This window comes from Colossoma macropomum, unplaced genomic scaffold (genome assembly GCF_904425465.1).
Source record: "Colossoma macropomum unplaced genomic scaffold, Colossoma_macropomum, whole genome shotgun sequence".
Classification (NCBI taxonomy): domain Eukaryota; kingdom Metazoa; phylum Chordata; class Actinopteri; order Characiformes; family Serrasalmidae; genus Colossoma; species Colossoma macropomum.
The window spans coordinates 6,045,899-6,062,309 of NW_023494794.1; the positions used below are offsets into that span (position 1 = coordinate 6,045,899).

The 16,411-nt window shown below is 37.9% G+C and overlaps 1 protein-coding gene across 2 annotated transcripts in view; it reads right to left on the bottom strand.

Annotated features, from left to right (window-relative positions):
- LOC118814384 (ras-specific guanine nucleotide-releasing factor RalGPS1) overlaps positions 1-16,411 on the bottom strand; it is a 218,351-nt gene that overhangs the window by 68,872 nt on the left and 133,068 nt on the right. The gene's annotated exons all lie outside the window — the stretch shown is intronic.

Here is a 16,411-nt window from a genome sequence, read left to right on the forward strand (position 1 = left end):
GGCTGATAGATGAGGAGATATAGTTAGTGCATTAGAAACAAGTGTAACTGAACTATCTGCAAAAAAAAAGGACGCATGTCCAGTTTCACAAAACCACTAGCACAACGAGCATTACAAAATGAGGGAGAAAGAGAATTTTCACCATGATTTTGCTCTACCATATTCTTAAAAATAAAGGTCTCCCAACGTTTTTTGGCTTGAACATTGGCCAATAATGGCTATAGAACTTTTACATTATGTGGATAAACTTTAAAAGGCTCTTCACACTGCCATATTTCATTTAGATAAGTCTTTTAATAACTAGCCATTGAAAAGCTCTTTAGAAACCAAAAGTGTTTATGGCATCACTACAAAGGACTCCTTAAAGCACCTTTATATTTAACCATGCGTCCAACGAAAATCCCCTATGATCTTGAGAAACCAGGCCCAGGTGAGTGAGTCACAACCTCCTAAATGCCCCCAGATCATGCTTACAGTCACTCTTCCTTTTGCTCTCTGGTTTCATTGTGTATCTTAGGACCTTGTCAACTCACACAGGTTTCTTCAGCTTCACTAGGTAACGCTCCATTTAATTTCCACACTACACAGTCCCTTATCTCCTCCACTGTTTTCCTAAATGCCAGGTGCGTCAGCTCGTTAGCTCTTTAGTGGGTGCTTATGTCAGCGCCTGGGGCTGTGGCTATTTCAGGGTCCAGTGCTGGTTAACAACACTGCCTGCAGTGGTGATAAGTCAGAGCAGACAGACCGAGTATTATGGCTGCTTGGAGAACATAAAGTTTAGGAGGTAATGGAAGGAGGGTGGCTAGACCTTCATTGTGGTAAATTTATGTGTGTTTGTGTGCATGTTAGGATAGCAACATGGGTCATGGGAGCATGGTCTACTAAGGATGGGATGTATAACAGTGGTATATCATAAGTTTTAAAGATGCACGTATGTAAGGTTTGTGTTAAAGTTCAAAGAAGTAGCATTCTTGAGTCAGGAGAACAAAATCATGCTACAATATGGTGACTGTGCTGCTATGAGTCACCCTGCAAAGCCTGAAACAGTAATTCAAACATACAAGATGTGGGGTCAGATAATACATTTATATCCTCGGAAGACACGTCCTTCACCACGATTTGAGTTTTGAGTTCTCTTTGAATACTCTTTCAACGAGCTTGCAGTCATCAGATTCATCTGTTTGAGGAATGCAGTCCAAAGGCAATCAACGTTACAAATGTTCTTTGCATGCAATTGTACATTTCCACCAAAGAGGTCTCCAAATCCAGAAAACATATGGTTGAATGGAAAAACTTTCTAATAGAACACATAGCTATGGAAAAAATCTCAGCATCTATCAAAAACAAATCTCATGAATACGAAAAAACATGATCAACACTTAATAGCATTCTACAACCACCTTAACTTCTATCGGCTTTTATACCTACCTGTGGTGCCTCTACCCGAATGTTCCTGGTCACATATTAACACGCACACACACACACACACACACAAATAAATATATATGGCAGGTATTATAAATAGCTATAGCTTAATTCATAGTCTGAGAGTACAAATATTATAATTACTGTTTTCTTTCCTTTTTTTAATTTATTTTTTTATTTAATTTTTGTTTTCTCTGTTTTACATGTTCTATATGTTTGCTTTTTTTCTCCCAATTTCTATCCTTTTTTTTCTCTCCTTTATTCCCCCTTGCAATTTTTGTTTGCTTGTATGTTTGCAGTTTGTTGTCCTCCCTCTACACGATGACAGCATATACTAAAAGAAATTTGTAATAACAGTAATAAAGAAAAAATTGGTCCTCTGAAGAGGGGGGGTGGTGGCGGGCAAATACCGAAAACATATAGTTCAGCTTTTAAAATTATCACAGTCTTTCAAAATGATGACTGTGTCAAATGTCTGTTCCAGGTGTATCTAAAATAACACATTTCACATTCATTCACATTTTAGCCAGGACTCACTGATTGGTGGTTTGTGACCACAGCGCCATGACAGGTTGATGAAAAGAGAGCAAAAACAAGGGCCAGAAAATATTTCAGAAAACAACTATGCACAACAGTGGCTCAGCCATAGCTAAGAGCTACATGCCAAAAATACATTTGATTTTGGATGCTGTCAGTCCAACACCGGTCAGTCAACTTTCAGATATGAATGTTTATCTTCTAAACAAGTGTCATTTTAGCATCAGTTATCTGGAACCAAGACTGTGCTGTGGTGTCTGGCACTTTTGACCTGCTACGATATTGTTAGCTTAGCTAACGTGCTACAGATCCAAACATCAACAGGTTTGATTTCTGTCATTCAGACACCAGTCACTCAACTTTTCTCTCTCAGAGTTTTTATTGTCTACATTTGTTTCAATAGATCATTAGTCAGAATCAACCCCACATCGTGGTGTGTGGCAGTGACTGAATCTACATCCTGCTTGCTAAACTAATTTTAGGCTATCTAGCAGGCTACAGATCCAAACACTATGCAATAGGTTTAATTTTGGCTTTCTGACCCTCCAACACCAACTGCTGGACTTCAGTCCAATTTAAATCATCATCTGAACTTGTGTCAGTGATTTAGTTAGCCAGAATCAAGCATGTTCCAAGCTAACCTAGCCAACCAAGCTAATCCTAACTAGCTCCTCTCTCCTAGTTAGCAGCACTGATTAACAAGGAGCGTTGTTAGACTGATGTTTTGACATTCACTGAATTATGGATTGAAAACGGGGCATTGCTTTCACTTATTTAGTGACTTTTTTATAATTTCTATTTTGATTGAGACAGCAGAAAAACAACAGAAACACTTTTATCTCACTTGATGATGATGAAATTTTACTTACAGTCTGCCCGCCAGCCCTGGGTAACACTACCGCTAAATGTTAAGTTTCCATTCCACATGTTATTTGAACCAGAGTGTGATTTTGCGCACATTAGAGGTGTGTTCTTATTATAATATAAAACAAGTGACTTCAAAGTAATATCTGTGCTTTGCCAGTGATACCAGTGAATTACTTAATAAAACCTTAACATCAGCTGATTTTATCAGTATAATGATATATCCGTGGGACCGTTATCTACGCGCACTGACTACAAACCTGTTAAAAAATATAATACTGCTCTGGAACAGTCAAAAGTAACCACTAAAGCTAAAATATTATTTCTGCCCAAAAATACTCTCATCACTTTTGAACAATCAACCAGGTCCAGGTACCTCACAAAGCTCAAAAGGAAACGACTTATCCTAGATTATCCACATGCAAAGCATTAAACTGGTATGTTGAGTCCAGTGAGCAGAGAGGCAATTATATTCTCTTTTGAAGGTGTAATGGTAGGAGCCTGTGGCCGAGTTAGATCTCTTTAATGTTCCCCAAGATGAATGACAGCAATGTCCAGGCAGACCTGTTACGTCGAGTATAATGACCAGATTGTTTAGGCTGATGCAGGCTAATGAGCTGACATCATGCTTGGATGGCTTTCTCACCATTAGGGAAGGTGCAGAAGAAAGGGATACCTGTATGTTTTCAGGTTGAGCGCAGTAGCCCAGGCCATGTAAATGGGCCACAGTTATTTCAGGATACAAACCCTTAATTTTTGCATAGGATAAATCAGATGGCAATGAGCTTGAGGGTCTACACAGAGCTAGTAGTGTGAAGTACATAACATGCTCCTAGTTTCCAGTAATATCGCCTAAAGCCTATTACAACTGTAAATATTTTGTCCCTCCAGACTGAGCAACTGTTGAGGGGGAACAAAAACAAAGCTTATATGACTTGCGCTCCATGCACAAAGGGAAGGGAAAATGGAGGTGGGGGTTGGGGTGGTGGTGGTCCTGAACCTTGGAGAGAAGGGAGCCCATGGTAAAACAATCCTCAACATGCTTGAGTGTCGGGCGTGGGGGTAGGGGTGCAGTTTGGTCGATGGTAGCCAAGTTCACAGTCAAAACATAAACAAAGAAGCAGACGGTAATCAGACAGAACAAAAAAATATGGCGAGGGTACACACATGAACTGACTGTGTCTACAGTAACAAGATCCAATTACTGTGGACCTAAACACTTAATAAAAAAACATAATTAACACTTTTATTTTGGCCTATTATTATTATTATAGCCTATTATTCATCAATATGAATGATATCATTATTATTATTATTATATCATTATCTTGGCCTATTATTCAAATGTTTTTACATGTGTAACTACACGTTAATGATGTAACAATGTGGTGATTTACATTTACATTCAATTTACATTCTGGATTGACAGACTCATGTCTGCAATTCAGACATTTTCTGTTTGTCAAGAAATGACAAAATAGCTTGTGCACAATAACTTTTAATCAAATTCAATTTCTTCCTTTCATTAAATGTCAAAAAACAGCATGTTTTTGTGATCATGCTTTTAGTTAGAAAGCGATTCCATTAACATTTCTCCTAAATAGGTAGTTACTGTTTAACTACTATGTACAAAGTTACATTTTATTTTACAGTCCTGTTACCACAGTACTACAGAGTCCCTACTGCTAAACATGCCAATTAATATGGAAGGAACTACTGTAGAAAAGAACTTAATCTGTTCTTTTGTAACACATATGCATGTATTTAATGAAGCAGTCTGTAGTACTTAACACTACTTTTTAATTTATGTACACCTGGCATTTTTCACATTAGTTACTCTGTATTTACATACTGAACTTGCAAAGTATGTATCAGGAAATTACTAGTAAGTACTGAAGCGTTAGAAATAAAGATACTGTGCCGGTACATTTTTCATTCATCAAGATACAAACTGAAAGCTACGAGTTACATCTGCGCTTTCCATAGAATTTCCTCACTTGTTCCAATGAGTTTCAAGAAATAATTCATATAGCACTTGCACCATGCTTTTGTTTTAAAGTTTAAAAAGGCAATATCCCCACACTTCATCTGCAAAACAAGTAAATCTATAGTATGTGTAGTAGAGCCTCTGCACAACTCACATTTCTGACCCAGCCATATGGCCAGAAGCTTCTGTGTTGCTGGTATTCCAGCTAAAGGTTTTATTAAATCTGGAGCAAACTACAGCTCAGCTTACACCTTGCTGACGACTGCGCATTGCTGACTGCTCACTACTAGCTGTAGGGGATGAATGAGCAACGAGAGCGCTGAAAGCAGACTTCCGACAACCCTGTGCAAAGAAAACTTTGACAGGGAGCAAAACTGATCTGTCAGACAGTAATTTCTTAAGCATGTGGGGGTTTATTTTGCTGAGCCCTGTAATGAAATATGTGCTAACATCAAATTGATCTGTCAAACAGAAACTGAACCTGAATGAAACAAACTGTACTCGTCTGTTTTCCTCAAATTCCAAAAGCTTGATTGAGCTATGATTTATTTTTTTAAACCTTTTTTTCCTAAAGTAAGTCCAACTCCATTTCCAATGTAGGTAAGCTGGTGGAAAAAGCCACCCAGTTTAAGCTGTCACTTCTCCACACAGCCCCTCAAATTTGTCTCCTGATAAAGACATGGGGCAAAATTAACTATTAAGTCTGCCTATTTATGTCTACCTCTTTATTCATGTTTTTTTTTTTTTTAATGGAAGATTAGCACAGAAAGTAAGAAATTCATTGTGCAGTGTAACTGCCTGTTTTACTGTGCATACAACAATAAAACTCTTGAACATTGAAATGTAATCTCAACATATTTACTTCTTATTAATTCTGAAGTATCCCTTCATGTTGCCATTCCTGGACTTTGTACAAGAAAAGTTGTGAAAAATATGTGATGGGGGTTGGTGGATTTGTGGAGAGGGTTTAGTTTTGAGATGATTTTTTTAAACTGAAAAGGTAATGTTAGGTAAGAAGTCTCATTAAAAAATAGCATATTTTACAAATACCTACCTAGTTTTTTCTACCTAGATTTCCATTATAAAGACACAATGTTCTTCACTAATTTTTCTCTGAAAGGCTAGAAATAGCATTACATTCTAGCTATAGCAGTTGTTGGCTGGAATTAGGCAACATTTGTTGCCTTTTTCTATGTTTTAATGTAAGTTTAGCAGCTCAGCAGAGTTACATCCACATCTTATCTGTTCTGTTACATGCAATGATTATGATCAACAACAACAACAACAACAACAACAACAAAATAAATAAATAAATTTGCAAAAATTTATCCATAAATATATATGTCTGCGTGACCCCAGAAAAGATACCGGCTATCGCGATAGCAGCTAATGGGGATCCTAAAAATAAACAAATATACATACATAATCACAATTACTATTTAATTATAGACAAATTTGACATCTTAAGTGGAATCATTAAGACACTAAGACACTTTCCTTTTAATAGAATATATCAGAATTTAATATACATTCTGTAAAACCTACAAGACAAACTGATGCAAGATTTACCAGGTGGGCTTCTTGTTGCAGGTAGGGTGACATCATTGTATCTTCTTTTTTGAACAATAAAAGACAATACTTGCTGCTGCTCCATTTGAATTCACTGAACTGTGTTGGTTTATGTATCATTATCCCATACATACAGACGTTTCAAAATCCCAGTACTTGTTTGAAGTCACAACTGCCCTTCTTGATACAGAAATGAGCCAAGCTGTAGCCTGAATGGATGTTAATGTAAAACAGCTGGTCCTCTACTGGGTCATGTTCTGCCAACCAGCTAACGTCTGCTTACACAGACACCTGTAAAATGCAGCCAGCAACCGAAACAGGCAGACAAAGGCCTGGTGGAGTATCTGACCTCATGCTATCCTGCTGTCAATAAAACATACCCAACTGGAGAAAAGTGATAACAGAGCATATATCTGGTGATATAATATGAAAGTAAGTGGGAAAGAACAAATGATTAGTTGGAGAACATAATCCACTTGCATAAGGAAGGAGTAAGTCACAGGAAAATAACAAAAAAACAGGAGTATCCAAAACTGGAGTTCAGAAAAAGAATAAAAGCAATAGAGAAAAAAGGAACACCTAACAACCATGCAAGACCACCAAAACTGTCCTCTTCAGATAAACAGTACTTAAAGAGAGAAGACAACTCAGTGCTATGAGTCTGAAAGGATGTGTAGTTGTCAAGAAGCAGTTACTGAAAAAAGGAAATAGACAAAAAAAGAAGAGAATTTGTAAATCCAACAAAGAAGCTGCTGTTGTTCTCAGAAACAATGGACTGACTAATGATAAGTATGTGTTTTATATAATAATCTAATATTAAGTAATTTTGAATCCATCCATCCATCCATCCATCCATCAAGGCAGAGGCCTTGAAGATGTACTGAAAGAGTATTAACCAACAGAATAACAACTCTTACTCTCAGATGTATATGTGTAAATACACTAAATGTACAAAATGTGCCTTAATATAGCTGCAATACACACTAGTTTCCCTCACACAGTGTGTTCTTGCCATGGTTAGTTATAAACTTTATAAAATTTACTGAATTATTTCAGTAAATATTTTACCACAGTTTTAGCGGCAACCCAAAATATGTGTTCCTTCAACAGTGTTTTATTTAAATACTTTGGTGTCTTTTAAAAACTCAGAGAAAAATTTATGGTCCCAATGTTTGGTTCAATAAAATTTTTATAGCAATCAGGGATTATCTGTAATACTAGCTGAATAACTTTTTCCACAACTGTAAATCCTCATGGCAATGAGATTGGAACCTCCAGTGTTCCATATTAGCAGATTTATTTTGTAAGATAATGCCGTTTGATTCTTTCTTCCAAAGGATTTACATTCAAATCACATCACAGTATGGAACTAAAACATGACCTTGACTTTTAAAATAACAGTTCGGTCCAAAATGCTAATGCCATTAAAGATGAATGAACATAAGCAACCACCAATTAACATTATGTACATAACAACACTGTCTTAATTGGTGGCTACTAGTTTCCATTCATTGTTGGCTAGAGCAGGATGTTTGGTTCAAATATTCCTTTACAGATTTTCCTTCATGACCAAAGTATCCCCTCATATCCATGGCTGTCGAATGTGGTCAGGAAAAAGGGGTCAAAGGGTATGTGTGTGGGACTGGGGAAATCCCTGGGAAATCACAGCCAAATCTTCCTGACTTCTTAAACATATGGTGGAGTCATTATGTGATGTGGCAGAGAATAGGGCAACCACTTAAACATGATCCTCAGACTGACCCACAGCAGGAAGAGCAGATGGGGGAACCTCTCTGGAGCTTCAATCAGAAACTCAGGTCCCTGCAGCAGAAAAATGGAAGGCAATCTTTTTGAATGTTCTTAGGCTTAGATAGGTTAGTGAGTGGGTAAATGGATAGATAGGTGGATAGAGGGAAGATGAAGTGAGTGTTTGGTGGTGGTTGGGTAGGTAGAGAGATGGTTGGTGAGAAGGTTGAGGGACAGAGAGGTGGGAGGGTAGATAGACAGAGAGGTGGAAGACTGGATGGGTGGGAAAGTAGATGGACAGAGAGGTGGGAGATTGAATGGGTGGGAAGGTTGATGGATAGATAGGTGGGGCATTAAATGGGTGGGAAGGTAAATGGATGGATAGGTGGGAGACTGGATGGGTGGGAGGGTAGATGGATAGAGAGCTGGGAGATTGAATGGGTGGGACGGTTGATGGATAGAGAGGTGGGAGATTGGATGGGTGGGAAGGTAGATGGACAGAGAGGTGGGAGATTGGATGGGTGGGACGGTAGATGGATAGAGAGATGGGAGACTGGATGGGTGGGAAGGTAGATGGATAGAGAGATGGGAGACTGGATGGGTGGGAAGGTAGATGGATAGAGAGGTGGGAGATTGGATGGGTGGTAAGGTAGATGGATAGAGAGGCAGAAGATTGGGTGGGTGGGAAGGTAGATGGATAAAGAGGTGGGAGATTCGATAAGTGGGAAGGTAGATGGATAGAGAGGTAGAAGATTGGATGGGTGGGAAGGTAGATGGATAAAGAGGTGGGAGACTGGATAAGTGGGAAGGCAGATGCATAGATAGGTGGCTGGTTGGATGGGTGGGAAGGTGGATGGATAAACAGGGTTAGAAACATTGATACTAAGGAGAAAATTCTTGCTCTAACTTCTAACAATGAAGTGAGACTGAAACACAATAGAGAAAATGAGAAAGACGTCACTGCCTCAGTATGACGTGGATAACATGAGTTTTACAAGCTTTGAAGGTCGTGAGAGCCTCTTTCTTACAGACAGACGTGTTCTTCTTTCAGTCCCCTCCTAGTCCCCATGCTTGAAGCCAACCTCGTAAAGCCAATAGAGTGGGAGGTAAAGCTCAAAAGCAGAGGACAATCAAATCTTGCGGCTACTAAACTTTGCCATTCTTGTATCATTTGAATATTTGCACTGAAACACTGCGACAAAGACAATTGGAGTGAAATAAAAGGGGTGTTGCATAAAAGAAGAGAGAAAGTACATTTTACTTGGTTTATCTTTGTTTGGATAAAATCAACTGCAATCACAACTCTGATGGCAAAATCTCAAAATTCTAATAAACATGGACCATCACAGTAAAGACTACAGGCAGTTTTTTCCAATCTGAGGGAAAATTTTGTTTTCAGAGAATGCAGTTAACTTTTGTGGTTAGCTGAGATACAAGAATTATACCAAACTACCAATTTATTAATCACTTCTTTGCATATTCTGTCAATGTTACCTTTTTCAGCGAGCTATGGAAAAATCAAGGAAGCTGAACAAATGTGTGTACTATTTGTGAAATACTTGTGCAACAGCATTTTATAGAAATATATTATTGCATATAGCAATCTAATTGCTATAAGAATCAGATAGACAGCAATTGCCAGCCGCAAAATTAATGAAAATCTATTTAACGTGTTAAAATGTATTTTTTTCCATTTCCAAAATGTGCATAAAGTCCAAGGTAACACTGTTGTTTATATTTATGGCAAATATTAAATTTGAAAGAAACTAAACAAGCCTTTTCCCCCAAAGAAAACAAGGAAACATGCATGCTGGATACTTTCCAAATGGTGAGGATGGGGTGAAGAAGGGATCAAGCCTGTTTCCCCTTCACACTTGTCAGTACTGCTGAACTGCACACAGTAACGATCTCCCCTTATGTGAGATGCCCATACCATTCAGTCCCTCCCTGGAAAACAGTGCTCATGCTTAACAGACACAGATACCAAAAAAAAAAAAAGTTTAAGATACTGCCAGCTTCTCCATGATATTTCCGAAACATTTCTGCATTTACTGCAAAGCCGCTCTTATTTCATCTACTTTTACAGCTGGGGATGAAAAGTGCTGACTGCTGCCAAAATGTGACTTAACCCATGGAACCTCAAGCAGAAAGCCAAAATGTCAATCAAACATTTGAATTCTGAGTGATTCAAGGGCCTCAAAATAGATTTATTTCAGGGATAAATGAAAGAACATGGGTGAGGCTGAATGTGCTTGTATCAGCAGGTCTTTACCAATTTCTCCATTATTTATTACACACAAAACATATCAAAACATTGCTTCCCTACATGTGCAATTCACTACTTTAAGGCACACCCATTGCTGAAAAAGGTGTTCAACTGCACACACATAGCTTGCGTGACAATAAAAAGCATCATCAATAGAATGGGACACTCTGGAGCAGTGGCACTGGAGTTTAAGGTCAGCATGCCGAATGCCAAGCGTCAGCTAGAGAGGTATAAAACTCTTCAGGTGTTAGGCTATGGAGCAATGGAGTTCCAACCAACACCTTTAGGATGAGATGGAGTGGCAGAAGTAATCATTCAACTGCAGTACCTGACATCACTAATGCTGTTGGGGCTAAATCTAATCAAATCCTTACAGCAAACGTTCCAACATCTAGCATAAAGCCTTACCAGAAGAGTAGATAGTGCAGAAAATATAAGTATTGTGTGCCGCTGAGTTGCGTTATTTATCCCAATGGTTCTCCTAATGGGCTAATGGATTATTTGTAAGAAGTTAAAATCTCACCCCTATATTAAGTGGTAAATAAAATGTTCTACATTCAAAGAAACAGGTATGTATTTGTAAATATGCAAATGATTTACACTTAAATATTTTTTTCTTAACTTTATTCTGTAAGGACCTTAAAGATCAATTAAAACACATGATAAAATACCGAAAAGTTAAAACAAATGAATTATTCCTAATAATCACACACACAAAAAAAAATGGTTCCAGCAAGAACTGCAGTTCATTAACATTGGCAAAGGTTGCCAAGCAAAATAACATTCAATGATCATTTAATGAACAGCGTAATGCTTTTAATAATTTCAACTAATTCAACTGTGGCATACACTGCTAGTGTTTTACAATGGCTTTAAAAGAGGCTCAGCCAATCAGATTTTAGAACCAGAATTATCCGTTTCATAAGTCCCTTTCCAGTCTGGCCTCACAGCACTGTTGTTAGAGCCATTGACAAAGTTTGCACATGAAAATCTGCGAGTTTTCTATGTTAAAAAACCACAAACTCTCATTTGGAAAGGAAACAGGCCATGACTACCAATTCTGGTACAATAAAATAACCACATATCCAAAGCATAATACATGTTAGAATGTCCTGTTTCCTCTCTGAAACAAATGATCATACAGACAAGATCATGTGAATGTGACTGAATGGGTGTCTGTGCGTGACAGAGAAAAAGATTCCACTCCCAGGATCTATAGGGCACTGCACTGAAGCAGTCCTCCTAATCCTGGCCTTTCCGCACTGACCTTTGAGCCCTAACTGCAACCAGCCGTGCTTCTAAAACTAGAGGTCATGAGAGAAGTCAAAATACAACATTTACACCATAAAACAAATATAGGTTGAAATCTTGAAGTCCATATCAATACAATATACTTAGCAATGCAAAATACAAAACTGCTGCAGTACAAAATAAGTGTTGAATATATGGCATAGATGCATAGTCTTGAATGTATGTGTGCACGGAGGTAAAGTGTGCTAAATCAAACCTGAAATCAAAACTGACCTTTTACTTTGTTGATTCATGTGTTGGGATACATTAAAGCTACACCAAGTAAGATTTGGGGATTTGGAGACCTCTCTGGTGGAAATGTGTAATTGTACGCAATTTGCAGAAGAACATATAGAGCATTAGTTGTGCCTCGGACCACTTCCCCGAGCGAATGAATCTGATGATTGCGAGTGCATTAAAAGAGTATTCAAAGAGAACTCTGTCAAAACTTGGTGAAAGACATCGTATACTATTGTATACTGTTAAATACTACTGTCATCATTTCTTTCTCAGTATAATGTTGACTTTACTATATTAATAAGTAAATATAGTGCACAATTTTGAAGCCATTGTTCAAAAAATGTCAAACCAGATCAAACAATTGCTAAATGCTAAACACTGCTAACTAGGAGAAAGGAGGTTGTTAGCATTAGTTTAGCTAGCATAATAACAGCTCTGCCCACCACAGAACATGTTCTATTCTGGCTAACGAAAGCACTGACACAAGTTCATTTGATAATGATTCAAATCTGAAGGCATGAAGTCAAACAGCTGGTGATGGAGGGACAGAAAGGCAAAATGTTCTCTGGGCTAATATTATCATAACATGATGGCTACAGACCCAAACACTGCTACAAACTAAAGTACAGATCTGATTCTGACTAACCGGTGCTCTGCTAAAACAAGTGTAGATGATAAAAACTGATGCCTGAAAGAGCAAAGTCAGGTTACAGAAAGCCAAAATCCAACCTGTTAGTGTTTAATGCAGCAACTGTAGCGTTTAATGATAGCTTAGTCAACAGGCCAAAACGTGCCACACACCACAGGCTTGGTTCCAGCTAACTACTGAAAATTACACCTGTTTAGAGGATATCTGAGGGTCTGGTGTTAGAGCAACTGGAGTGAAAGCTGAAATTGAACGTGTTCTGGGTTCTGCAGCTCTTGGCCATTGCTGAGCAACCTCATCCTTAATTCCTATGAGGTTTTCCCTGGCTTTGATTTTTCCTCTCTTTCTATCAGCTCTAGCTCCCACACCACTAATCACGCTAAACAGTAAGCTCTGTAAAATATAACTGTGGTGGAATGTGTTTATTTGGCTGTTCAGATGTGGAGTAGGAATTTGACGCATCATAATTTTAAAATACCATCGTATCATTTAAAAATACTGTGCTCCTTTTTAAATATGGTACTACATCTTATTATTGTTATACTGCCCAACCCTACTTTAGCAGTAATTTACTATTTATGTACCATTTCCAGAAGGTTCTTAGAGATAAAAGCAGCAATATGTTTCCCTTCAGGCAAATCAATATTGCTTTTTTTCACATTCAAGCACTGTTTAAACTGGATTAGATTTGCCAGAAGATTTGAGCAACCGATTCATAAGGGATAAAACAGACAGCCCAGATTGCTACATGATACAAAACTTAGTAACAATAAGAACAACACAATGTATATCACTGTAAGGTTAATTCAATCAGGACTACTATTACTGAGTGATCTTCATGTTCAGTTAAACTTCAGCCACTTCAGAATGACATGTCAGGCAAGAACAACAGACACACACTGTAGATTTGTATAGGATTAAAATTATGGACCTTGCTAATGACCACTTGAACTACCACCACTGCCACCCCAGGCAAAACTAATGCAGTTTGAAAAAGTCTTCATAATGTCTTCCACACACCATCACTACAATCACAGGACGCTCCTCATCTGGCCCATGACAAAAGCAACGCTCTGACCAGTGCAGGGACTACAGGAACATTCCACATGCGGCCAGACTTTCCCACTGCTCACCCCTGTGGAATCCTAAGTGGTGCAGAACAGCGTGCTGATGTGGACAGAGAAACCACTTTGCAAAGTCACAAGGTTCGCCCCAAACGAACACCAGTTGTAAGCAGCCGTAGCTGTTGGTTTGAAGCACAACAGCTGTCTTCGAGTATAGGGGAGGCGGGTGACATAAACTCAGATTTGTACTATGATATTTTCCATGTCCCATCTGGACAACAATTGTCATCTACTTCTAAGTGAAATTAACAAAACTGATTTTCCAAATTACTCAACTCCAACTCCAATCCTGATTAAGACTGATACCCAAAACATTTACCACTAATGAGAACTAATGAGACCATTAAGTGACAATGAAAATCGTCTTTTGCTATTGCTTGGAGAACAAAATGGAGACAATTTTCTAGATAGAAAACAGCACTGCTGTTCCAATGAGGGCTAATTGCAACAGCTGTTTATATTTCTTAGAGTTTAGTAGTCATATGAGGTCATTTAGAATTCAGACTAGAGCAAGGGTGTCAAACTCAACCAATAAAAGGGTCATCAGTGTTATTTTTCATTTTTACTTTTAACATTTTGCCATGACCCGAACAGGCCATTGTTTATTCAAAATATGTTAAAACTGTGACAGAAAAACAGACATTAAATACTTATCCAGAACAAATTCTAAATAAATGTTTTAGGTAGTTTTTTTAAACTGCCTGTTTGCTTGAACTAGACACCAGGCATATTTCTTTCTGTGTAACCGCTGGCCCATAGATTGTTTTTGGGAAAGAGGGGTCGGAACGCACATGTTGCAGTGCTTGCTGGGAACTGTAGTGCATCTCAGGGTCAAATGGGCTAATAATAATAGAAAATTAAAATAATTTTGTGGGCCGAATAGGACTAGGCCTTGTGTTTGACAGATGGGGACTAGAGGTTTTCATGATTTAGAGATTTATAAGAAAATCATTTCTGATGGACATTCAAGACATGAGTGACAATTAACGGACAAATTAATATTTCAGTTTTCAGCCTTTTCAAACAAGTGCATTACCAAAAAAAGCTGAACTTAATAATGAGAGTTGAGTCATTTCGGTGTCAGCACATTACAACATTCGAGACTCATGTCGAAATCGAAAGTCCACTCCAACAGGCACCTGATTTTGATCTTTGAAAGATGAGACAAGACCGTGATTTTGACTTTTTGCTTTATTACCTTTCGTCACGTTTTCAACTTTTTTCAAAACAAAAAGATTTTCCGAATTTCTCACCTTTTTATTTTGGGGAAATGATATAGCCACCTGTCTGTCATGACACTGCATATGGGGAAGGCACTACCCACCATATAGGGAAGACATGTTATATATTGTTATTTCGAAACATGAGCGCCTTATTGTGAGCCAAGGGTGTATTGTTCATGATTAACTTTCACATTTTACACAGTTCACTGAAATGTTAGCCTAAAATGAAAATTTGAATAGTGATTTTAGTATTTATATTTAGTTTTAGTATTTATATTTAGTATTCATAGTGAGTGGCTGAATTTAACATATTGGAGAAAATACAACATAAAATATAAAATGTGCCATAACTTTTGTACAGACCACATTTTATGTTTCATTTTTTCCCCAAGATGCTAAATTTAGTAAATAAGGAGTAACTGTATATTAAAACGTGCAAAGGATGTGTATTTAATTTCAAACAAAACATGTAATTTGACCAGGAATGCCCAAACTTTTGCATACAACTGCATGTCACGGTTCATTCTTTGCAATGTGAGCACACTAAAAACAAAAGAAAAATGTAATTAAATCAAAACGAACTGTGACACTAAGAAGCAGATGAAAAAGTGTTACAGTCCTAACCAACATTGTTGCATCCCTGGAGCACTAAGAGAGCACAGCTGTAGGCACTCTGTTTTGAAAGACAGACTATGTCCCTCTTTGCTGTCTATTTTATTATCCAAGGCTTTTGCACAGGCAAGGGACAGAGCACAGCAGACCACAATAGAGTTCTCCACAAGGCTCTGCAGAGCAGTCACAACCCAGCGAATACAAAAACAGAGTATGTAGGGGGGAGGGGGATGAACAGAGGCAAAGGGGGGTACAGGATTCAAATCTAAGGGGGTGTGTGTGTGCTTGTTTTATACATTTTCAGGAGAAAATGTTCAGACTTTGAAGGAAAACCACCAAACAGGAGTACCCTACAGCCTAACCGGCCAGAACTGGCTCTGAGGTGGTCAACATTCTGTACGCTTATTTAAAATTGGAAGTATAAAACTATCACTTTTCGGTTACTGAGGTTAAAGGGGAATTCTTCTGATTTGTCAAAATTTATGTATGATTTAGTCTTTGAGATGTCAAAAGTTATTCAGAGTGGTTTGGTGTGAAATGGCTAATTGCTGAGAAACATACTGGCTTGGGTTTCTTTAAAATGGTGCTGACAAGAACCAAAACACAAAAAAATAGTTTTATTTACTATACAAAACAATCAGTGAACCCTGAGTTTTTATATGCAACATTGATAATGGTACACTGGAAAAAATATTTGGGAACTATTTTGCCTCACAGCACCCTGCAGGTACCTCTCCACCCTAAACAGATTAAAAAAAATAAATTTAAAAAAACATTTTAGGTTAAATCCTTCTCCTAAAACTACCGTAAAACAATGTGTCAGTCATCAAATTCATATCCATTTTTATATAATAACTTTCTGTGAAGCAGCTTTTAGAGGCA